Raw genomic sequence first — 26,853 nt, forward strand, 5'->3', positions numbered from 1 at the left:
GTAAACTCAAACAAGATTTTTTTCTTAGAAGTAATTTTTTCTAAGTATAGCAATGCTTTAAAATAACCATTATATACAATTTCAGACATAGATAAAAATTGGAATAGCTTAATGAACCTTCACTGACCTGTTATCAGCTTTAGTAATAAAATACAGTTTAGATTAATCCTTTTCAACCATACTAGATATAAAGTGACAAGGACCCTCCACTCTCTGAGTTGTTTAATATGATTTACCTGAGGTAGCTACCATTAACTTTGTTACACAAATGAAATCAACCCATAAATACTATTTTGTAGCTTGAAATTTTCATTTAACAATATACTTTTAAAATATGTTTTATTTCCATGTGAGTACCTATGTTCTGTGGCTACACAACATTCTGTTCTATACAATGTTCTATATAATATTCTGGCAGCAAAACACAAAGAGTAAAATGAGGGATTTTTTTTTAATCCACTGCTGTGTTCCCAATACGTAGAACAGTGCTTGCACATAATAGATGCTCAATACATATTTGTTGACTGAATTAACATCTAGTTAGGAAATGTATTTCTAACTTGGAAATGTATTTCTATTATTGGTACAATATTCTATTATGTAATTGTATAATGATTTATTTCACCAGTAGAATAATGATGGGTGGTAGGACTTTGGGCTTTTTCACCTTTCTGTTTTTTTTCCCTCATGGCAACTGTTATATTGATAATGGTGGCCATTTAAGAGACTTACTTTGAGAAAATAATTAAAATACGAAAAATGTATTTTTATGAACACCTGTAGCTAAATGTCTTTCCATCTCGTGGCTTGTTAACCAAGCACAGCTCTCCCTGTTTCTTTTCCTATGATCATTTCAGACTATAACCATTGTTCAGTGTAGGCGAGATGCTATGACTTTTAGATATGCCTTTTTTTCACAAAAAGGAATTGCCTAGTTAGAATTTTTTAAAGATGTCTAACAATTCAGCGGTTTTGACATTGCTGGGGAAATTTTATCCATGGGTCCAGAAGAAACATTCATTTTTATTTAATCACTTATAAAGAGTAGGGGGGTACTTCTGGTGATATGGTTGGGTTACTGTTTATGGCTACATATGTATGTGAACATTATGACATTTGATGAAAACAACTTCATTGAGCTACTGACCTCTCCAGCTGATTTTTCTGGTTGACCTTAAAGGTTTACAAGGCTAAGGGTCAATCTCCTCTGGAATAGATGGCCTTATTTTAGCTTAATACAGATTTTAAATATGTGTTGTGATGAAGGTGATTTTCCTCTAATAAAGCATAGTACAAATTAACTTACAGATGCAAAATTGACCTTGTGAATTTTAATTAAATGATCTCAGTTCTCATGTACTTGTAATCATAGAAAAAAATTAAATGTTTAAAAAGAACTTTTTAAATTGTGAAAAATATATATGATGTTTATAGCAAAGATTATGCTTTTATGAGTAACTCATTATATTGAGTCATAAATACTAATGATTCAAATTACTAATGTAGCTCTATTAAGTTAAATCCACCATACAGTATACAGGCATTCTGTACTTTGAAATTTCATAAATTTTTGGATATCAATTCTCAGTTTAGAAGGGTATACTGGTAATTTGCTTTTACCTACGGAATCTTCACATTTATCAACAAAATGAAAGAGATTGGTATTTTCACTTTAGTTTTTCAGTGAAAATAAAGAATGGGAGATAAATGGCTTAAAGAGCTAAGAGAGAAGACTTAATTTAAACTCAAATAAACATGCCCAGAATGACCCTCTCTTTTTCTGCCCTTCCTCCTACCACAGTGAGCCACTGTATGTCTCAGGTTTTAGGCAAAGTTAGTCTTCTTATCATGGAAACTGTGAACATTCATTAACAACTGGTTTTACTTTGAAACTTACACAGCAAACACCAAAGAGTGAATTGTTGGTATAATCCATGGGAGTCTTGAGATTGACGTCAAAACTGCAGTACAGCTGTATAAGCATTGGGAAGTATTTTTAACATCCCTGTTAGATCATCTTTTTGACCTTGCTTTTTATGTTTTCTCTTTTTCCATTAAATAGTTAAAAAAAGAGCTTTACAATACTTTCTACAAACACTGTAATGATATTCTTAAAAAAGGCACCCATACAATTATTTTCTTGATTCCTTTCCCCTTTGCAACTTTCCTTTGCCTATAGTGTTCCATCCAGTTCTTCTGATGAGGTGGACTTTTTTTTTTTAATAAAAATTTGTTTTTGAAAACAGGACTAGATTATAGAAAATGAGAAGCTAGAAAAGAACATATACCCCGTATACATGCTCAGATTCCCCTATTATTAACATACTACATTAGTATGGTACATTTGTTACTGAACCAGTGTTAATAGTAATTGAAGTCTGTAGTTTATTCAGATTTTCTTAGTTTTTACCTATTGTTCTTTTTCTGTCTCCAGAAACTACATTATATCTAGTTTGTCATGTCTCCTTAGCCTCCTCTTGGCTGTGACAGTTTCTCAGATTTTTCTTGCTCTTGATGGTTTCCACAGTTCAGATGAGTACTGGTCACGTTTATTGTAGGATGCCCCTATATTGGAATTTGCTTGATGTTTTTCTTATGATTAGACTGGAGTATGGGTTGTTGGAAGGAAGATCACAGAGGTAAAGTGACATCTTCATCAACTCATGTCAAGGTTACTTAGCACCAACATGACATGTGACTATTGATGATGACCTTGATTACCAAAATAATGTTTATCAGATTTCTCCAGTGTAAAGTGTTGGAATGTTCTGGCAAGAATATCCCAGTTGGGTGAATTGCTCTGGTAATTGCTTGAGCTTTAGTTATTAAAATCAGTTATCATATAGATATACTGCTCACTGAAATGTTAAGTATTTTTTTTACAGATAATATGTTTAGAGTTGAGAATTAGAGTTTGTAAATGTTCAGATTTTATTTTCAAATTTTATTTTTGAAATAAAGGTTTCCTTTCCTGTGGAATTCTAAAGATTTTGTTTATCTAAGGAAACAACTTAGGTTCCTATTTTAATTAGGAATTTAAAGAGGCTGGTCAGTTTATCAGCGATTTAAATTCTAGACACTGGGACTTATTTCCTTCATTTTATCTCTTAAAAAATAAACTTTGAGGTTGGGCATGGTGGCTCATGCCTGTAATCCCAGCACTTTGGGAGGCTGAGGAGTGGATCATGAGGTCAGGAGATCAAGACTATCCTGGCCAACATGGTGAAACTTTGTCTCTACTAAAAATACAAAAAAAACTTGCTGGGCATGGTGATGCATGTCTGTAGTCCCAGCTGCTGAGAAGGCTGAGGCAGGAGAATTGCTTGGATCCTGGAGGTGGAGGTTGCAGTGAGTTGAGATCATGCCACTGCACTCCAACGTGATGACAGAGTGAGACGTGGTCTAAAAAGAAAAAAAAAAAGAATAAATAAACGTTGACTTATAATTTGCATGTAATAAAATTCACCATTATGTTTTTATTGTTAATTTTTATGGGCATAGGTGTTTATATTGATGGAGTACGTGAGATATTTTGACACAGGGATACAATGCATGATATAATCACACCAAGGTAAATGGGGTATCAATTACCTCAAGCATTTGTCCTTTCTTTATGTTATAAACATTCCAATTATATTCTTCTAGTTATTTTTAAATGTACAGTAAATTATTGTTGACTGGAGTCACCCTGTTCTATAAAATATTAGGTCTTATTCTATGTATATTTTTGTATCCCTTAACAACCCCAACTTCCTCAACCCCCCCAACTATCCTTCCCAGCTTCTGGAAAATATCATTCTATCTCTATGAGTTCAGATGTTTTAATTTTTAGCTCTCACAAATGAATTAGAACATGTGAAGTTTGTCTTTCTGTGCCTAGCTTAGTTCACTTAACATAATGACCTCCAGTTCTATCTGTATTGTTGCAAGTGAAAGGATCTTATTCTTTTTTATAGCTGAATAGTACTCCATTGTGTATATGTACTATATTTTCTTTATCCATTTATCAATTTGTATATTGATAGACACTTAGGTTGTTTCCAAATTTTGGCTATTTTCAGTAGTGCTTCAATAAAGATAGGAGTGCAGATCCACTATTTCTTTAAGTTCACTCGTTTTAAGTGTGTACTTTGATGAGTTTTGACAAGTATGTATACTTTTTAACCACCACAACCACCATGATTAATATACATAACATTTCCATCACCCCTAAAAATTCTCTCTGCTTTCTGTCACAGCAGCTTTGCCTTTTCTACTTCATGTAAATGAGATCATGTACAGTACATAATCATCTAAGATCATGTACAGTATGTAATCTTTTTGTGTCTGTCTTCCCTGTCTCTTTTTATTTTTTTAATATTTATTTATTTATATTTTTGAGATGGAGTCTCGCTCTGTTGCCAGCCTGGAGTGCAGTGGTGCTCTCTTGTCTTACTGCAACTTCCGCTTCCTGGGTTCAAGCAATTCTCCTGTCTCAAGCTTCCTGAATAGCTGGACTACAATTGTGCACCACCATACCCAGCTAATTTTTGTATTTTTAGTAGAGATAGGGTTTCACTATGTTGGCCAGGATGGTCTCAATCTCTTGACCTCGTGATCCACCCACTTTGGCCTCCTAAAGTGCTGGGATTACAGGCATGAGCCACTGAGCCTGGCCAGAATTCTTAAGGATCATTTGTATTAATTGATAATAGTTTATTAACATAAAGGTACTTGTACTAGTAGCATGGAAAGATGAGAAAATCCAAGGTCAACCTCCCCCCAATCATAATAAAATAATACTTAACATGTATGAACCTTTAATATTTGTTAGGCATCAAGCTAACATATATATATTGTATTCAAGTGAAAGATGCAAACATAGCAAACTCCTTAACTCCAACTGCTCTTTTTCCTCATCTTTTACAGGCACCCTGTTCCCTGCAGGAGCCTGGAAAAATGTCTATTTAAGAAGCCCAGGTTGCTTAGCACTGCAGTCACCCATATTAGAAATCTGTAATTCATTAATTTTCAGCTTTTGTGAGGTGGGGTAGGAGAACGAAAAAGCATGACTATAGTATGAAAAAACATATTCAATATTATAATTAGCTTGATTTTTAAAATCATAATATCTAATTTATTTTGAAATTTCCAGTAAGCTGGAAAAATCCAAATGAAGTATGAAGTTTAGTTAACAGTAGTATTCTGAGGTCAATTTCTTCATTTTGACAGATATACCACAGTAATGTAAGATGTTAGCAATAAGGAAAACTAGGTGTGGGGTATATAGATCTCTGGAGTTTTACATAGTGTCATGTTATTAAAAAGCTTTACTTTGATTTAAAAGGTGTAAGCTTTTTATGTATTTATTTTCACTGTCTTATTCATTTGGCCAAAATGTTAAAAGAAGTGGTGAAAGCAGACATGTAGACATCTTTCCATTGTTCTCAATCTTATGGAAAGCATTCAGTATTTTACCATTAAGTATGATATTTTTTTCAGTACTCTTTATCAATTTGGGGAAGTTACCTTCTATTCCTAACTTGTAAGAAATTTTATGATTAACATGTTTTGAATGTAGTTACATGCTGTTTTTGTATCTATTGAGATGATCATATGGCTTTTTTTTTTAATTTTCCAGGAGGTATTTTCGTCTGAGGCTTTTCTTTCTTAGACTGGTGTTATAGTGAATATTGATTTTTGAGTGTTAAACCTACCTGGCATTCTTAGGATAAACCCCATGTGGTCATTATGTATTATTCTTTTTTATATTGATAGATTTGATATACTAATATTTTTATGATTGTTTTTGTTCCTTTGTTACCAAGGGATATTTGTGTTTAGTTTTCTTGTAATGTCATTGCCTTATTTTGATACTGGGACAATGTTGGCCTCTGAAAATTTTGGGGGAAGTGTCATGTGTTTTCACTTTCATTTGTCATATGTAGAATTGTTATCTCTTCCTTTGAATGCCTGTGAGAATTCACCAGTGAAGTGAGTTTTCTTTGTGAAAATGGTTTCAACCAGCAATTAAATTCACTGTCCCTTGAGGGTACCCACTATTCTGACTTTTAGTACCATAGACTAATTAATCCTTAAACTTTTGTTGGATTAATTACTTTACAGGAACACAGAAAACCCACACAGAGTTCCATATACCCCACACCTAGTTTTCCTTATTGCTAACATCTTACATTACTGTGGTATATCTGTCAAAACTAAGAAACTGACCTCAGTACATTACTGTTAACTAAACTTCATACTTCATTTGGATTTTTTCCAGCTTTTTCATTAATGACCTCTTTCTGTTCTAGGATCAAATTCAGGATACCATGTTGCTTATAGTTTTCATGTTTCCCCAGTCTCTTGGTTTGTGGCAGTTTCTCACTCTTTCCTTGTTTGTCATGACCTGGCCATCCCTAAGGACTTTGTAGAATGTGCCCCTGTCTCAGTTTGCTGCTGTTTCTCAGTATTAGACTGGGTTATGCATTTTTGGAAAGAATCCCCTTTTCCTCTCATTAGGAGTGCACGATGTCCATATGATATCACTGGTGATGTTAACCATGACCACTTGGTTAAGATAGCGTTTGCTAGGTTTCTTTACTATACTCTGTTTTTTGGAAACACATTACTAAGTCCAACCCATACTTTGGGAAGGGGTAGGTATCTACATATATGGTTTGAAATTCTTCTGTAAGGAAGATTTGTATCTTTCCCCACATTTATCTGTTTATTCAGTCATTTATATCAGTATGGACTCATGTATGTTTATTTTATACTTTGAGTTCTAATGCTAGGTTTCTTTTCTTTTGCTTAAATTGTTCCAACTTTGACTATTGGGAAGGTTTTCTGGTTAGTGTTTATGTCCGTTTCTTACTCTCCTATCCTTTTGTTCTTTGAACATCTCCTGACATTGTGGTACTATTAGATGCTCCAGGCTCATCTTGTATTTTCTTTGCACCAGCTGTAGAATCAGCCATTTCAAGGAACTAGCATTCCTTTTGTTTAGGAACCAAAATGTAGTTATTAGGTGTGCTCATTGCTATTGGGGTATTGTTGATTTTAGGCCCTCTCAGGAGTCAGAGCTAGGTAATGTATGTATATATCTAAACCATGTATACACATACATCTCTAATTGTTTCTGTATGTATCAGTTTGCATGTGTATTAAGTTAAACATGAGCTGATATTGGTGTCTCTGATTATAATCCAGTACCATAAGGTTTACTCTAGTCCTTTCTTATTAATCTGTGACTTCCTTGTCTTACCATGAGAAACCTGGCTCCAGCCACCCATTTATCCATTCTCTTATTTGTTCAACCCAGGTACATATGAAAAGCAAATTTAGAATTGTTACCCCATACCCCATGAATACAGTATTTATGTACAGTTTCTTTGGTCATTAGCCTTACAATTTCACGTCAAAACATGGTATTCCAAAGTTTGTGAGGTTAGCTCCTTTTTCACCACCCCTTCAGTGAAGTTAGGTCATAACATTTGTAATGCACTTAGCTTCATTTATTGCAATCCGCATTTCATCTTGGGATCCTCTGACATTTTGGTTGTTGTTTGGTTAGCATTTGTTGAAGTTCACTCTTCGTAATGTGCCATTCTGTGGGTTCAGACAAATGCAAAGGGTCATGTATTCACCACCCTAATATCATACAGAACAGATCTGCACCCTAAATGTCCCCCTTTGCATCCCCTTTGTAGTCAACCACTCCCCCCTCCTCTCGCCCCTAGCGACTACTAATCTGTTTTCTGTCTCTCTACTCTTGCATTTTTCAGAGTGTCATATAAATGGAATGATACAGTCTTTGGATTTTTCCATGGAGTAAAATGCATGAAAAATCCAAAGATTGTATCAGGCTTCTTTCATGTAGTAAAATGTATTTAACATCCATCCATGTTGTGTAAATTTGTTTTAAAAATTGTAGTATTCCACATTGTGGATGAATCATAATTTGTTTCTTCATTCCCCCATTAAAGGCTGTTGTAGTTTCTTTCAGGTTTTAGCATTAGGAGTAAAGCTGGTTTAAATGTCCATGGGCAGGTTTTTGTGGGGATATAAGTTTTCAGGTCCCTAGTGTAGATACCTAAAAGTATGATTGTAGATCATATGGTAACTGTGTTTAACTTTCAACTGCTTTTGTTCTTTTATATTGAGTCATGCAGTGTGTGCTCTTTATTTTTTTTTATCTAGTGTCTTTCTTTTGAATTGTTTATGACACTTATCTGTATGTTATGAGTGGTCATAATTCATTTGCATTATTGATTAATATTTTAATGTGTGAATATACTGCAGTTTTAAAAAATCCGTTCTGCAGATGGACATAAGGTAGTTCTAGTTTGGGACTATTACTAACAGTGCTATTTAAGAACATTCACAGACATGTTTTTTTTGTGAACATACATATACATTTCTGCCTACTTGTGGAATTGCTGATTCAGCTTTAGCTGATACTACCTGACAATTTTCTGGAGTGACTGTACCAATTTGCATTCTCCTTAGTGGTGTGTAGTTTCTAGATGCTTTATATCTTAATGAATACTGTATATATTCACTCTATTTCTCTCTCTCTCTCTCATTGTGGTTTTAATTTACATTTCCTTAAAGTTGAGCATCTTTTTATATGTGTATTGGTTATTTGGATATTTAGAAAAATTGAGAAAATTGTAAATTTCCCCTGGGCTCTGGAAGCATTGGGGTTTGGACTAAGGGGTGGCTTTCATTAGAAAAGGCAGTAAGGGAAACGGTGTCGTTGGGGGAAAGCCAGGTGTTGGTTAAGGCAGTGTTTGGAGTGGATGCTCTGAAGAAGCTGAGATTGTAGTGGTGTTTGGTTTCCTATAGAAAGAGTCCTAGAGCAGGGGTCCCCAACTTTTTTTTGGCACCAGGGACCGGTTTTGTGGAAGACAATTTTTCCATGGCACTGGGCGGGAGGTTGGGGAGGACAGGTAGTGTGATGGTTTCAGTGTGATTCCAGCACATTACATTTATTGTCTACCTTATTTTGATTATTATTACATTATAATATATAATGAAATAATGATATACTCACCATAATGTAGAATCAGTGGGAACCCTGAGCTTGTTTTCTTGCAACTAGATGGTCCCATCTGTGGATGATGGGAGACAGTGACAGACCATCAAGCATTAGATTCTCATAAGGAGCATGCAACCTAGATCCTTCTCATGTGCAGTTCACTATAGGGTTCCTACTCCTCTGAGAATCGAATGATGCCAATGATCTGACAGGAAGTGGGGCTCAGGTGGTAATCAGCTGAAGCTTCCTGAAGCTTCGCTTGCTCACCTGCTGCGCACCTCCTGCTGTGCAGCCTGGCTCCTAACAGGCCATTGAGCAGTATTGTCTGTGGCCCAAGAGTTGGAGACCCCTGTCCTAGAGTATACAGTGAAAAAGTTCGGTAGAGAGGCGAACAGCGGAAGATTTTGTTAAAAGAGGGGTGTCACATGGTTAATAGATGACTGAACTTTTGTTTGGTGATCCAGGATGATAGAGATGTTGAGACATGAAATTAGTTGGCTTCAAGTTCTAAGCTGTCCAGTGTGAGAAATTGTCTTATCAGCCAACACAGGCCTTGACATATGGAGAGGTTTGTGTTTCTTAGGATACCTGGGCTGGCCAGAAAGTGCCAAGCATCAAAGAAACATGAGACCCCAGTATAGATGGAGGAAGTCTAATGATAGTGGCAGTCAGTAGTCTAGTCTGACTTGTTTTTAGCAAATTTATACTATTTTCTTAATCAGTAACTACTTCTTTAGTAACTACTTATAAGGTTCGATAAATTTGTACTTTCATTTCACATTAAAATTCTTAGTCTGTAGTTTAGAAGATATACAGCATCTTTTAAATATATATCTTTATCTGTACACACACACACACACATATATATATATATATAACATTTTTTTGACTATCTTTGCCAAGGTATGTTCCTTGAAAACTGATTCTTCATAGATCACTAACTGTAGTTTTAAGGTTCTTTGAGTTCCTTCAAAATTCACAGAATGTTGAGCTATAATTGATATGGATAAAGTGATTAGTGGGATTTAACTTAAAATTACATGTATTTAAATATTTTAAGGAATATGTTTTATAAAACAACATGTTTTTCATTCATTACTTATATATTGATCCCAGAAAGTGTGTGCCTGCAAATTGTCAAGTTGGGTTGATGCTTAGAAAAGGAAAGTAGAGGCTGAGTCTTCTTAGTATAGCAATGCATTTTTTTTAGACCAGTGTTTGAGGCAAATTATTGTTTTAGCAAAATTACATGGCTTCTAAGTATTAGAATGCATGAGTCTGTCTCTTGTTCCTCCCTCATTCTACTGTAAGTGGCCAGGCTGCTAGTTAACAGAATGCCAGGCATAATGCCTAGGGCATAGTTTGAGACCTGGGAAGATTCACAATAATCAAACACAAACAGACAGAGTAGCATGAAGAAATTTCAATCCTCCCAGCCTTGCTTACAAACTTAATTAGGCTTATTGGGGCAGAAAATATTTTTCCTCCCCCCATGTTTTAAATCTGTTTCTCTTCTACTCCCACCTCCTGCCCCAGATTCTCTTTGAAGGGGTAATACTACCAACAAAAGGAGATTTTTTTCTTTCTTTCTTTTTTTTTTTCGTAAATCCTAACTTACTTGGTTTATCTGGCTTTAGGGAAAGGAGCAGTAACTACAACCGAATTTAAAGGTATTTGAAGGAGTCCATTTTTTGGCACTGTATTTGGGAAATTCCCAACTTAAAAATCATACTGTATTCAAGAAGAAAATAAGGGTTTATTGTGGCTTTATAATTGGATCTTTTTTGCAAATGTTTTTAATTTTATGGGAGCTATTTGGCCTGTTCTATAAAAGAAATATCAGCCAAATCCTTGCTTTCTTTATATTATGTATGTTTTCCTGAGTGATATTTTAGGGAAATGTACATGGATGCTGTTCTCTGTCTTTCCATTAACAGCACAGTGTTGGGCTTCCAATCATGATGGTAGATGGTTGGGGGTGGGAGAAGAGGTGGGGTTTCTTCTTATCATCCCTCTTGTGGTCAGTAAAATCATCTGACAAATGCCTTTCCAAGGATGTCGAATATATGTATAAAGAAAAAGCTTAGGATTGCTAAGGGAGTGGTATTTTGGTGAGGATTTCATTCTCTTCTACTCCATGGAAACGAGCCTTTTGAGCTTTTGCTTGTCTGCTGATTTGTCCGGTGATCCAGGTAATCTATAGCAGTCTTTGTTTTCTGGGTCGTGTATAAAATGGAGCAAAATGGTAGAAAAATAGCTTCAGTGAAAGGCATGTACCTATAACAGGAATAAAATTAAAAAGAAAAAGGATATTTTTACATCGTTCATTGTTATTTCTCACAATAGCTTTTAGGATTTTTATCATGTTTTTAAAAAGCCTAACTTGACCTAAAGGAAGAAAATTTCCAGTTTTGAAAACCCGTGCCTTAATTGCTTAGCTTTAGAACAAAGGTTTTAACATCCAGCATTGCAAGGATGTCTTTATTCAAAAAAAATAAGATGCAATATTCTTCTGCTTTTTAGAATTGAATTGGCATAACCTCTCTTGAATCTTGAGAGACTTTGACGTATTATTCTGTGAATTGTGATTTAATTATCTCATGCTTCAGGATGGTTGTTCCCTTTGATACCCAAGGGACCATGGATGGGATATGGGGGGTGGGGATTAATATTATAGTGGGGGAAGGGAGTGTTTTTACAGAGTAATCTCCCTGTTTTTGCATTGAAAACAAAATTGAAATATATAATCATTTGGAAAAGGTGGTATCTATGGCACCAAACAATCTTATCAACTTGAATTATTTTATTCTTTGTTCAGTTTGTGGTATTTTTGCTCTTGTCAGCTAAAATGTTGATTATAAATTTGAAGAAGCTGCCGAGTTGCAGTGATGGCACTGGAATTGCATTCTGCTTTCTTTTCCTTTCTGTTTATAGCTGTAAATACTGGAACCAAGGCATGAATGTGAAAAGAAGTGGTATCAAATGCTGAAGATTTTGGTTTTCTCTTATTTTTTATGGTGAGAATTAGTTTCTTGTGGACAGAAAGAGCTAGGACCATAATTTGTGACATTAAAAAGCATTTAAGCACTGCAGACTTCTCTGTTTAGGAAAGACAGACTGAAAACATGTTGAAGCATTCTATGGAGCTTTCAGTTAATTTGATTATCTCCATCATGGTGATATGAGTTATCAGTACTGTTTGCCACATTTTGAAAGCTGTTTGACTCTTCAGAAATATTAACAAATTAACAAATGCTTACTGAGCATTTACATTATTCTAGGTACTTTAGATATATATGAGATTTATAGTCTAGTAGAGGATATAAAAAAACTCATGCATATGATGTACCATTTTTGGTGCAAGCATATAAGTATTGCAGTGTTGTATATTTATGTACTGACATGTAGGTGTTTTACATAAGCTATTACCTTTAATCCTCATAACAACCGAGTCACAGAATTGTCGTTCTTGTTATTGCATGCACATTAATCCAAAACAACCAAACAAAAATTGTCATTCTCTTTTATAGATGAGAAAATTTACATTTGAGAGGTTAAGTAATTTACCATAAGTAACAAAGCCATGAAGTGATGAAGCCCAGGTTAGACTCTAAAGCTTTTCACTGTTTCTATGTGAATAGATTAAATCATTTGATCATAATTATTTGACATCACAAATAGTGATGCCAGTGGAGTGAAAAGGAGAATAGGGATCCTAATCTTTAATCTATGCTAAGAACTGGGTGATTGAGCAAATCATTTGATGTCATCTGTAAAGTGTGTGGGTTACACTAGGCAACCTTGGTTCATGATTTTATGCAGTGTAAGAGATTTTCACATATGGTTGATGGAAACAATTCTCATTACTTTAGAGTTTTTATTATGTTTAGTTTTCGTTACTGATCCTTCATAATCTGCTGTATATTTTGGTGTGTGTATGGTGGGGAGGGGGAGGGAGATACCAAGAGTGCGTATTATCTTCTAACATATTACATACAATATACATTTATTTATTAAGATTATTATTGTCTGTCATTTTCCTTCTTACTTTCCTCCAAATGTGTCACAAGGACCTAGACTAGTGCCTGGCTACGTAGCATGCAGTTATAAATGCATGTTTTGAATGAATGAATAAATAAAAGACTTGTATAGTACATTAGCAAAATATGTAAGTAACTTCATATTTTTTAACACCAAAGATTCCCTTGGGGCCAAAATTATTAATCTTGCCATTACAGTGATCCTTTAAGGAACTAAGTGTAAGAATCTTAAAAAGAACACCTATAAAACAATTAAGTAATCATAAGTTTGCTGGAATTCCCCCCATACAAAATTATTGGTAGTATAGAACTTGGAAACCCTAGGTTTACCCAGTGTTCTATTTGAAAATACTTACTAAAGCATTATTCCATATAACCAAAGAAAATAGCAAAGTTTCTTTTTATGTGTTGATGTATGTATTTACAGTCTCAAATGCTGTACATTTACAATGAGTAGAAACTATTCAGACCTTTGAGTCTTTTGCTTAAAAGATATTTCATAAAGTATAACGTAAGGTTTACTGGTAGTTTTGTTTCATTTAAATATTAGGCTTCTTGAGAGTTTTAACAGTTTTATTGAAATGTAATTGGTGTATAATAAACTGCCTATGGTTAGAGTACCATTTGATAGGTTTATATATATATATATATATATATATATATATAATTATGAAACTATCGCCACAATTAAGAAAATAAACATTCACCCCGAAGGAAGGTTTCCTTGTGCATTTTCATAATATCTTCCTACCCTTCACCACCTCTCCTCACCCATCCCATCCCCAGGTGTACCCATTGACTTGCCTTTGGTCCTTATAGATTAAGTTTGAATTTTCTTGTTTTCTTTCTTGTCATTATAGATTAGTTTGCAAGTCTTTTTGTAAGTGAACTCACATAGTTTGTGCTCTTTTTATTTGTTCTCTTTCACTCTGTATAATTATTTTGAGATTTGTCTGTGTTGCAGTGTATCAGTAGTTCATTTATTTTTATTTCTGAATGATATCCCAGTGGATGGATATACCACAGTTTAGCCATTCAGCTGTTGATGGGCATTTGGGTTGTTTGAAGTTTTAGACTATTAAGAATAAGTTTGCTTTGGACGGTCATGTACAAGTTTTTCAGTGTACATAAGCTTTCATCTCTTAGGTAGACACTTAGGAGTGGAATGGCTGGATTATGTGCTAGGTATATATTTTAACTTTTTAAGAAATTGCCAAGCTGTTTTTCCAGGGGGCTGTATTGTGTTACATTCCCATGAGCAACATTCCAGTGGCTACACAACTTCACCAATAGTTGGTTTTGTCAGTCTTTCTTAATTTGAGCCATTTTACTGTCTATGTGATGGTATCATATTGTAGTTTTTAATTTGCATTTCATCTGATGGCTAAAAGATGTTATACATATTTTAATGTGCCTGTTTTATCATCCATATGTCTTCTTTTGTGGATTGTCTGTTCAAATCTTGTTTTAATTGGGCTTTTAATTATTGGGTTGTAAACATTCCTTACCTGTTTGGGATATAAGTGCTTTTATTTTTTATTTTTTTTATTTTTATTTTTTTGACACAGAGTTTTGCTCTTCTTTCCCAGGCTGGAGTGCAGCGGTATGATCTTGGCTCACTGCAACCTCCACTTCCTGAGTCAAGTGATTTTCCTGCCTCAGCCTCCCAAGTAGCTGGGATTACAGGCATCTGCCACCATGCCTGGCTAATTTTTAAAAATATTTTTAGTAGAGGTGGAGCTTCACCATGTTAGCCAGACTGAAACTCCTGACCTCAAGTAATCCACCCACCTCAGCCTCCCAAAGTGCTAGGATTGCAGGCATGAGCCATTGTGCTCAGCCATAAGTCTTTATAGATATATGATTTAGAAGTACTTTCTCCGAGCCTGTGGCTTGTATTTTCATTTTCTTAGCATCCTCTTTCTCTCTTTAATACCCTTATTGAGATATAATTCACATTTCCTAGAGCAAAAGTTTTAAACCTTGAATTCTAATTTATTATTTTTCTTTTATAGATTGTGCTTGGTATCTCTAAGAAATATTTGCCTAACCCAAGGTCATACCTTTTTCCTTCTAGTTTTATAGTTTTTGGGTTTTACTTTTAGGTCTGTGATACATTTTCAGGTAGCCTTTTAATTTATTTTTAATTTTTGTAGGTACCTAGTAAGTGTATGTATTTATGGATGACATGAGATATTTTAATGTAGGCATGCAGTACATAATAATCATATCAGGGTACATGGGGTATCTGTCACCTCAAGCATCCAGTCATACTCTTTTAGTTAATTTTAGTGTACAGTTAAATTATTTTTTACGATCGTCATCCTCTACTACCTTTCCCAGCCTCTGAAAACCATTATCCTGTTTTCAATCTCTGTAAGTTTGTTTTCATTCTTAGCACCTACAAAGAAATAAGAACATGTGATGTTTGTCTTTCTGTGCCTGGCTTATTTCACTTAACATAATGATCTCCAGTTCTACCCATGTTGTTGCAAATGATAGGAACTCATTGTTTTTTATGGCTAAATAGTACTCCATTGTGTATTCGTACCACATTTTCTTTATCCATTTGTTGGTTAATAGATACTTAGGTGGCTTCCAAAACTTGGCTATTGTGAATAGTGCTGCAGTAAACATGGGAGTGCAGATAGCCCTTCGATATCCTGATTTCCTTTCTTTTGGGTATATACACAGCAGTAGGATATCTGGATCGTGTAGTAGCTCGGTTTTTCATTTTTTGAGGAACCTCCAAATTGCTAATTTACAATCCCATCAACATTTTGCAAGGGTTCTCTTTTCTCCACATTCTCTCCAGCATTTGTTATTGCCTGACATTTGGATAAAAGCTGTTTTCACTGTTGTGAGATGATCTCTCATTATCGTTATGGTTTTGATTTGCATTTCTCTCATGATCAGCGATATTGATCACCTTTTCATATGCTTGTTTGCCATTTGTCTTCTTTTGAGAAATGTCGGTTCAGATCTTTTGCCCATTTTTAAATTGGATTGTTAGATCATTTCCTATCACTGTTTGAGCCCCTTATATGTTCTGGTAATTAATCCCTTTTCAGATGGGTAGTTGGCAAATATTTTCTCCCATTCTGTGGGTTGTCTTTTCACTTCTTGATTGTTTCCTTTGCTGTGTAGAAGGTTTTCAACTTGATGTGATCTTATTTTCAAGTAGACTTTTTATAAAATGATGTGAGGTGTAGATTGAAGGGTTTTTAAGTATGGATATCCAAATATTTCAGCTTAGTGGGAGTGGTCAGGAGAGTGGCAGGACTTGAGGACAGAAAGGTTATAAGAGCTACATTTGGCCTCTGTGTGTTATGTTTGATGTTCCCAAAATGCAATGGAAAACTATTGAAGGAATTTAAGCAGGGGAGGAATGCAAGCTGTGTGTTTTGAAATTATATGGTTGCTCTATGGATAAATGAATTGAAGAATATGTACAAAAGAAGAAGTAGAAAACCCTATTAAACTACTGCAGTAGTTTGCAGTAGTCGATGAGGTGGATACTCCAAGCTAGTAATGAAAGAGGTCAAAAAGAGATGAATTTGAGATATATATTGAAGGTAAAATCATTTGAGTGCAATGACAGATATAAACTTCATGAAAATAGGGACGTTACTTTATTTACTGTTGTGTCTTCAGACTCTAAAGAGCGCCTCGTATACAATAGATGCTCAGTAAATATTGTTGGATAGATGGAGAGTTGGATGTGTTGGATGTGGGGGCTAGGGGAAAGGAAGATGCCATTGATGACTTCTAGATTTCTAACAAGATCAGTTAGATGGGTAAAGGACTGTATGTTGAGATGGAAAAGATTTTGGGGGCAGAGTAAGAAGTTCATTTTGGATTTGTTGAATTTGAGATGCAGTGAGAAATCTAAATGGATATACCCAGAAATCTGCTTGTTGAAACCCAGAAGGTATCACAATCCATCTTTCCATCTTTGGTGTCCATTCTTTCATTAGACAAATATTTACTGAGCACTTACTTTGTGCCTGGCACTGTCCTGGGATACAGTAGTGAACCAGAGGACCAGTAATACTGTCATAGTACTTATATTCCAGTGGGGTAGGCAGAAGTTGGGGGAGACATTAGATTCTCATTAAAGAAAAACAAAAAACATTGTTGAGTACTCCTGTATTTCTTGATTGTGCAGAAGTACCATATGGGGTATAGTGAGGGTACAAAGTTAAGACAGTTCTCCAATGAGGAAACACTAGTGTTTTGCTGGATGAGGTAGGAGTGGCTTTTGTTAAAGGCGTTGTTTTTTTTTTAATTAGTTTCTGTATGTTCATCAATCTGGTGCTTACCTTAGCTTCTACATTCCTGAGTTCTTTTTCTAATTACATTTTTATTGTATGGATTTTATTTTCAAGTGTTTTTTTTTTTTTTTTTTTTTTTTTATTTTTTTTTTTTTTTTTTTTTTTTTAATTGACATGATGATACATATTTATGGAGTGCAGTGTGATGCTTTGATACATGTATACATTATGTATTGATCGAATCAAGGTTCAAGCAGTTTTTTTCTCTAAGAGCACACTCATGAGTGCTCTATCTCCTTATTTCTCTAAATATTTCTTATATCTCTATTTTCAGTATTCAAAAGAAAATTAAATTTCAGACATTGTACCATTATCTTCTGGCATAAGGAGGCTTGTGGAGAAATCTTGAGGCCAGGTTAATCTTTCCCACTTGTACATGACTTAATTTTTTTTGTGGGGTCTGGATGCTCATATAGCTTTTTGTTTTAAAATCTTAAATTTTCATAAATTTAGCAGTATATTATGTTAGTGTTGATTATTTGGTGTCAATTTTTGTAGAGTACAGTGTGCCCTTTCATTCTTCGGATTCAAATCATTCTGGTTTTTGTGGAAATTTTCTCTAATATTTTTGTGAACATTCTTTTATTTCCGTAAAACATAGTGGTTAAGAACAAGATGCAAGAGCTACGGGGTCTGAGTTCACATCTTAGCTTCTCTGCTTACTGTCTGACTTTGGGCAAGTTCCTTAACCTATCTATGACTTAGTTTTTTCCAACTATAAAATAAGGCTCTTAATAGTACTTATTGAGCATTAAATAAGTTAATAATGTATTGCAGTTACAAGAGTTACTGGCATATGTTGTGTGCACAATAAGTGTTAGTTATTATTATTCATGGTTTTATTTTTCTGTTAACTGTTCCTTTCTGTTAGTGTTCAGAAGGCCTTTGCTGCCCACAGCAAAGTGCTTGAGGTCACTGGGTTCCCTGTGTTGTGGTCTGGTGATAGTTGTTCCGCCTTTCCATCATCATCACTTTACCTCCAGGAGTGCCCTAAATCTGAGAATGTGTCATATTGTTTTCTTTATTTTTTCTCCTCCTGCTGTTCTGGGTCTCTACAGTGTCCCTTACTTCTTTGTTTTATTCACACACCTGGATACTGCCTTTCTACTCTAAGGATAGTTGGATCTGCATTTCAGGTCTGTGATCTTTATATTTAGGGAAATCCGTTTCCTGGTCAAAGCCTACCAGACTTCCTTGGTATAGATCCAGAATTTAACAGATTTGGCAAGTATGTTTTGTAGTTAATGGTTTGAGATCATAATCATTTCCTTCATGGAAGATGGATTCACTGCTCCTCCTGCCTTCTGTTTTTGCTTTTAGTGTTGAGGAAGGCTAATGGAATAGAATTGCTTTTGCTCTCTCCCATCTTTACCTGGAATTGAACATATTTATTGTAGGAATGAGTGGTTTGCAGGAATGTTGACATTCAGGTGGGGACATGTTTCTCTTGAATGTATACCTGGCAAGTTGCCCATATGGCATATAGATATTAACTGAATTCTCCACTGAGCTGTGGGATTAGCAGACACAGATTGTGTAGGATTGGGAGTTCTATCTATTGGCTTATCTTTTCCTAAACCTATATAACAGGATATGAATACCTTTCTTCCTAAGTATCTTGTCATACTAGGTCTAGTTTTCTGAGTCTCACTCATGAAAGCTTTTGGTTAACTATTAATAAAAAAACTGTACATAGGGAAGATGATAATGGTTTTTGTTGTAAGGTAATAGTCCAGAGGGAAAGCAAGGGTTCTAGTTAGACTGTGAAGTTTTGAATCTAAGCTCCCTCATCTACTAGTTGTATAACTTGTATGTGTTACTTAACTTCTCTGAATCCCACATTTCTCTTCAATAAAACAAGGCTAAACATTTTACTTATCTCAGAATTATTGTTATAATTAAATGAATTAATACATAAAAATTAAAGCAGATAGTGTAAGTATGCAAGTAAAGCTACTCAAGTTTTAGCTATTATTGTAATGATTTTAATTGTTAATTATTATTATGGATAATGGATGATGTATTTGGAGCTATCACTTAGCATAATTTTTGACTACCGAAGGTAGTTTGAGGCTTTTGAGTGTTCTTCAACTAACCATTCTTCTCAAATGAATATTTTTCAGGGAAGCTAATCCCAGGAAATATGACACAGTTTACTGTGTTGTTTCTTACCTCTATAATGTATGTTTTTTCTAGCCAATTGATCTCTTCCCTTATATAAGTTCCACAGAATGATTTTTTCTAATAAGAATTAAGAAACCTTTGTTCTGATGATGGGCTATTAAATTTGGGTTTAATTTGATAGAAAATTAAGCTAGGTTTCCTTAATGGAGAATCTGGCCAATCACTAAATTTTACCCTCCTAGGGTAGAATTTTTTCCAGGAATTAAATAGCTCTATCTAGCAGGGTCTTCCTGCCTTTGGCAGTGGAGCTGTACAAAGGCCACATTGAGCATAGCTGCTGGGGAAACCCTTTTTCCTTCTCTAGCCTATAAATGCTGTTCTGTCTCTGTGAAAAGCCCTGACATCAGCTCTTGGAAAAATCCAAATACTTGTATTAAAACAAGGCCGAAACACTTGCCTGGGCAGAGACTAATGGCTGAGCTATAGTTCTAAGTTTACCAGATTGCCTCTCTGTCTTGTTATGCTTTAAAAAAACAAAGCAAAAACTATGAGTTTCAGACATTATCTAGAGAAATTAGGCTAGAAAGGACAACTAAATAGTGCCTCCCATTCTTTGCTAGTGTCTTCTTATTTTTTTCTTTTTTCTAAAAATCTGCCTTCAAGATAATGTGAAATTCTTGCTTGAGGAGTGAGGCAGAGAAAGAATATATCAACGTTATAAACTTTATGCAGTATTTTCTGCATATTAGATGCTGCATAAATATTTGATGTTTGAGACAAACTGTAAACAGACTGTACTTAACTTCCTTAGTGTTCAAATTAGATCATGATGTAAAACTCTTCAGTGGTTTTCCATTATATTATGAATAAACTCTAACTCTGTTTCTGTGGCTCACATTCTTACGTTAGTTAGCCCCTGTCTACATTGTGGATCTCATTTCAGTATTTTGATCCTTTTCTATGCTTAAGCCGCAATGGACTTTGTATTTCTCAAATACATTAAGCTGTGTATCCCTTGTGACTCTTGTACTAGTTGTTTCCTTTACCTATAATTCTGTGGCCCAGATCTTCCCATGGCTGGCTCCTTCATTTAAGTGTCAGCTTAAATGCCTCTAAGTTTTTTGGGGGGATAAACTAAACTAATATACTTAGTCAAGTAATACCTTTTTTAATACACTTACCACTGTTTGAAATTCTTTGGTACAGTTGTTTTTTTGTGGAGTTGATCTTCCTCTGTGGAATATAAGCTGCTTGAGAGCAAGGACCTTATCTGTTCACTGATGTAACCTTCAGTGTCTTGAACCTCCTAGCATAGGTTGGTGTTTGTGTGACTTTGTATGCAGTTGGCTGCCTGTAACAGAAAACACAAGTCAAACTGACTTAGGCAGTAACACATTTACTGGCTCACATAAAAAAGAAATCTAGAGGTAGGCTTCAGAGATTTTTGATTTAGGGACTTAACTATGTCAAGAGCCCAGATGCTTTCCATCTTTCCACTCTTGCCATCAAAATCAGCATCATCCTAAACTAGTCCTTAAAGATGAATGTGAAGTAGCTGTTAAGGCTGTTTGCTTCTTCATTCATGTTCAGTGGGAGGAAGAGAAAGAAGTTTCACATTGTTCTTTCAAGAATACTTTCATAGATACCACCAGTAAACTTTGTTTCTACTTTCATTGGGTTTTTTGGAACCAATCGCTTACCCAAGAATGGAATTATTGCTGGGCCAAAAAGGCCCATCACTGTTGCTACAGACGGGGTTGGCTTGACCTGAGTCATCTGGACTCTGAGAGGAATAGTAGATAACTGAAAAAATTGGAATTCTCTTAGAAGGAAGGCTGTGGTTTCTGGAGTAACTTATATCTTCTATAGTTCTCAATAAAAATGTATTGAATGAGTGAATTCATGTAGTAAAAATGTATCGAATTGTCAGGCATATGTTCAGCGCCATAATTCTTAATTAGAATACAAAATCAAATAGAACATGGTCCTTGCCTTCAAATAATTTAAGGTCTAGTAAGAGAGCCAGACTAATTAACAGAATGGTAAAATGCTTTAAAAATAAGTTGATTAAAATAATTTAAAAGATGAAAAAGAGAAAAGGGGAAACAACAGATGAGACAAAAGGCAAATAGCAAGATGATAGACTTTTAAGTACTCATATCAGTAATCACACCAAAGGTAAATGGTACAAACACCTCAATTAAAATGTATAGACTATCGGATTAGATGAAACAGCAAAGCCCAAATGTATGCTGCCAACAAACACACCTTAAAATTAAAAGTACACATTGTTTAAAAGTAAAAGGATGGAAAAAGATGTGCCATGCTAATCTACACCAAAGGAAAACTAGACTACATTAATGTCAGATAAAGTAGATTTAAGATTATAGAATATTAATAGGGACAAAAGGCTAATTTTGTACTGATAAAAGGGTCAATTTAAAAAGAAGACATATTTAGGCATGTATACACCTAACAATAAAACTTTAAAATTCTTGTAACAAAAACTGACATAACTGAAAGGACAAATAGACAAATCTACAAACATTGTCAGTTATTTTAGTATCTGTTTCTCAGTAATTGATAAAAGTAGATAAACTAAGCAAGGATGTAGAATACTCAATACTGTTGACCAATTTCATTTAATTGCATTTTTGGAACATTCCAGCCAACAACCAAATACTTCTTTTTTTCCCCCTATTTGTAAGCACACATGGAACATTTACCATGACAGATAAAATTCTGGGCTGTAAAGTAAGTTTCAATGAATTAAAAGGACTCAAGTCATACAAAGTATGTTTCCTGATCACCATGGAATTAAATTAGAAATCAATAAAAGATCTCTGGAAAGTCTCCAAATGTTGGAAAATAAATAACACAAATCTTAACCCATTGGTCAAGGTAGAAATAAGAAAGGAAATGGCAAAGTATTTTGATTTGGATGAAAATGAAAACACAACATATCAGAATTTGTAGGATGCCATTAAAGCATTACATAAAAATTTATAGCATTATACACCTATAAGAAAAGAGAGAAGGTCTGAAATCAATGTCATCAACTTTTTTTTTTTTTTTTTTTTTTGAGACAGGGTTTTACCCTGTTGCCTAGGCTCAAGTGTAGTGGTTTGATCACCACAGCCTCAACCTCCTGGGCTCAAGAAGTCCTGACCTTAGCCTCCCTAGTAGCTAGGACTATAGGTGTGCCGAGCTAATTTTTTTGGTAGACATGGGGTCTCACTATGTTGCCTAGACTGGTCTCAAACTTCTGGTCTCAAACTTCCGGGCTCAAGTGATCCTCCTGCTTCAGCCTCCCAAAATACTGGGATTTCAGGCATGAGCCACCACACCTGACCATTTCATTTTAATAAACTAGATAAAGAAGAGCAAATTAAGACCAAAGCAGGCAGAATAAAAAAAATACATAGAGAGATGAGAACAGGAATCAGTGAAGTAGAAAACAGAAAAACAGTAGAGAACATTAACCCCAAATCTGGTTCTTTTGAGAAAATTAATAAAATTATTAAACCTCTAACCAGCTGATCAGGATGAAGAGCAGACAAACATTACTAATATCATAAATGAAGGCGGTGACATCATTACAGATTCTTCAGATATTAAAAAAAATAAGGGAGGCCAGGTGTGGTGGCTCATGCCTGTAATCCCAGCACTTTGGGAAGCTGAGGTGGGCAGATCATTTGAGCCCAGGAGTTAAAGACCAGCCTGGCCAACATGGTGAAACCTCATCTTTACTAAAAATACAAACATTAGCCGGGCATGGTGGTGTGAGCCTGTAATCCCAGCTACTTGGGAGGCTGAGGCATGAGAATCTCTTGAGCCCAGGAGGTAGAGGTTGCAGTGAGCTAAGAGGGTGCCACTACACTTCATCCTGGCCAACAGAATGAGACTCTGTCTCAAAAAAAAAAAGAGAGAGATAAGGGAGCTTATGAATAGCTTTATGGCAATACATTTAACAATTTAGATGAAGTGGTAATTTTATAAATTCCAACAGTATATATACAGTATGTAAATATATACTACGTATACATAAAACAGGAAAATCAGTCAAATATATATGGTACTCTTTGTGTATGTATGTGTGTATAAATGACTGGGTAGGGTTTATCCCAGGAGTACAAGATTGGTTCAACTTACAAAAATCAGGTAGTATAAGTAAATGGATGGTAAATTGAAGGAACTAGGTTTCTCACATCAGAAGGGATCAAAGCAAGAGAGAAGACTGGAATGAACCCTATGGAACTAGATTAGAATCAGAGATATCAGTATGAACTCATGCTGAGCATAATATAGATACAGATATATGGATAGCTACAGAAACAATTATAGATATGTTGTATTAGTCTCTTCTGACACTGCTAATAAAGACATATCGGAGACTGGGTAATTTATAAAGGAAAGAGGTTAATTGACTCACAGCTCCACATGGCCGGGGAGGTCTCACAGCCATAGCAGAAGATAAATGAGGAGCAAAGTCATGTCTTACATGGCAGCAGGCAAAGAGAGCTCATGCAGGGGAACTCCCCTTTATAAAACCATCAGATCTCATGAGACTTAGTACCACAAGAACAGCACGGGAAAAGATTCCCCCTTCATGATTCAGTTATCTCCCACCAAGTCCCTCCTACAATGTGGGAATTATGGGAGCTACAATTCAAGATGAGATTTGGTTGGGGACACAGCCAAACCATCATATGTATATATACTCCAGTTAGTATAACACATACATTTCCCAGCTCTCTCTGCTGCGAGGGCCTAGAAGTGGTGATATCTCAGTAGCAGTGAGCGCACCCAGCTCCTGGACCTTGGTTACTAAATATCACTTTTCAATAAAATAGCTTCTTGGAGAAATCATCGACTTTAAGGCTGCAATAGGGTAAATGCAAGTTGAACCTAGAGTGCCTTGTAATGCCACAAACAAGAAAGTGCTCAAACAGAAAGGCAGGGACATGTCAGTGGAATAAACTGGAACAATTTGAATAAGAGAGTAAATAACATAGTATTAGATTAGAACTCAAAGTCCAAAATAAACATACATGAGCCCATACTGATGTAACTGATTACATACATACATAGGTGAGAAAACACAAATCTACCTTACAGAAAAATTTCAAATAGTATACGTAGATTCCTATTCCTGCAGAAGATGGAGCTTAATCCTCTCATTAGATGCTAGTGTGAATTGGGCTTAGTGGCTTGCTTCTAAAGAAAAAAATACGGCAAGGGAAAAATAATAACTTTACAGGGAGATGTCTAGCAAACACTGCCCTAACCAAATGACCAAGGTTAACATTACTAGTGATAAGTCATATTGATATATATATCCTCTGATGGGGGATGAAAGGGTACTTAACCCCTGTGGTATTCCAAAAATAGACCCACGTATATAGAGAGAACTGATTTTCAAAAAAAGTGCAAAGGCAATTCATTTTCAACAAATGGTGCTGGAACATTTGGATTTCAACTGGATATCATACTCTATATAAAAATTATTATAAAATATATTGCAGACCTAAAAGTAAAATAGAAAGTCACTCAACTTTTAGAAGAAAATGTAGGGGGAAATCTTTGTGATTTGGAGTCAGGCAAAGATCTCTTAGGTATAACACCATAAGCATGGGCGGTGACCCAATTTCCAAATAAAGTCACGCAGGTATGGAAGTTAGGACTTCAGCTTATCTTTGGAGAGGACATAATTCAACCCACAACAAATGTAATGGTTCCCAATTAGGATTGCTTTTATGTTTAATATAGAGAAACTGAGAATCTCTATATGCACTTAGTGCTTTTCACATACTACATAAGAAATGCCTCTTCCACATTTATGTTTACTCTTCAAATGTGTTGGTGTTCTTACTAATAAAACACAAATCCTCCTGAAAATATTATGAATTGTACCTTTGGGCATTTATTCAGTTTGTGGATAGTACAACAATAACTGTTATGATGTATATCCCTGGGGTTCCTTTTGTTTGTTTGTTTGTTTGTTTGTTTTCTACTTTCAACAGAAATAGGGAGAGAGTCTGTCTCACCAATTTCGATTTCGTGCCCCACTTTGCCACTTGGGCATTAAAATAATGTTACCTTAGCCCTTTGTCTTACAAGATCTGTTGCCAAAACAGCTTCTTCAGCTTCTACTGCTGTTTCCATAAAGATCTGACATGAGTTCATGGAATTGAGCTAGGGGACCAGTGTGTCTTCTCTTTTCTGTTTACCTAGTACCCACAGAAACTCCTTTCATCTCTAGTCCAAACTCCCATCTGGATTCCTTACTATAAATGAATTTATCCCAAAGAAGAAATTAAGGGGGAGTGTAGAACTTGGGTCACAAGGATATTTGTTATAACATTCTTTATTATGTTGAAAAACTAGACGCAGCCTAAATATTTACAAAATGGAACTTGTTAAATTAATAGCCATATCACAGGATACTTTGCAGCTATCAAGAATTATTTAGAACTGTGTTTTCCAAATCTTTATCTGATTTGGAAGTTCGATATATAAAATAAAAACAAAGCAGCTCTGATGTGTGGGGAGTCTAGAGCCCCATCTACCCACTCCGGTTCTGTAATGGACCTCTTTAAACCTCACGAATTTTATGGAGCACAGTTTAAAAGCAGCATGGTAGTGAAATAGTTAATATTGTAAACATATGTTTTATTAAGTTGAAGTTATCAACATGTCCAGTATGCTTCAATTTTTAGGGAAAGAAATTTTAAACATTGTATACAGAAATCTTATCTCTATATTGGAAAAAGATGGGAATATATGCATAAAAATGTCCAGTGTTGGGATTATGAGTGATTGTTTCCCTATTTTGTCTTTAGTTTTTAAAAGTTTATACATGTACTTTGGACATAAAGAAAGTGAGACGTTTCTTGATATTGAAAAGGCAGAGAGAACCATTGCTTTATAGGAAACTTTACAGTTTGGAAAGATAGCAGTCTCATTACTCAGTCCCTTGAGAGAGAGGAATTATCTTGAAAATGTTATAAAAATATTAGTAACAGATTTATTAAGAAATTATTAGTAGTCTTATGTGTTAAGTATATTAGGATAATTAACAGCTAAGGGAGAAAACATAACAGAATATCAGTGTTACACAGTGAACTTTGTAGAGCAGTGATTCCCAATTCTGAGATGTTGTAAGAGGAATGTCAAAAGTTGCAAAACACTGATCCTCCAACTTTTCAAATTCAGTGCTATGGTGAGCCATTGTTACTGATAAGAGTATGACTTATTTGACTTGTTTTGGGTCAAGAAAAGCTTTTGTAAAAGCAAATGTAAAATGGCATGCATATAATATTTTCCTCATTAA

The 26,853-nt window shown here is 35.0% G+C and overlaps 1 protein-coding gene across 5 annotated transcripts in view; it reads left to right on the forward strand.

Moving 5' to 3' along the window:
- The window catches only part of ARHGEF12 (Rho guanine nucleotide exchange factor 12), a 153,218-nt gene that overhangs the window by 36,053 nt on the left and 90,312 nt on the right, over positions 1–26,853 (forward strand). The window contains exon 1 of one of the 5 annotated variants that reach the window (XM_017523556.2): positions 11,027–11,214. The exons of the other annotated variants lie outside the window; for them this stretch is intronic. The gene's annotated coding sequence lies outside the window, so the exon portion shown is untranslated. Of the gene's footprint in view, positions 1–11,026; positions 11,215–26,853 lie in introns of those variants that run through there. 5 annotated transcript variants of the gene reach the window in all.

The sequence above is a fragment of the Cebus imitator genome, unplaced genomic scaffold (genome assembly GCF_001604975.1).
Source record: "Cebus imitator isolate Cc_AM_T3 unplaced genomic scaffold, Cebus_imitator-1.0 Scaffold28, whole genome shotgun sequence".
Taxonomy (NCBI): domain Eukaryota; kingdom Metazoa; phylum Chordata; class Mammalia; order Primates; family Cebidae; genus Cebus; species Cebus imitator.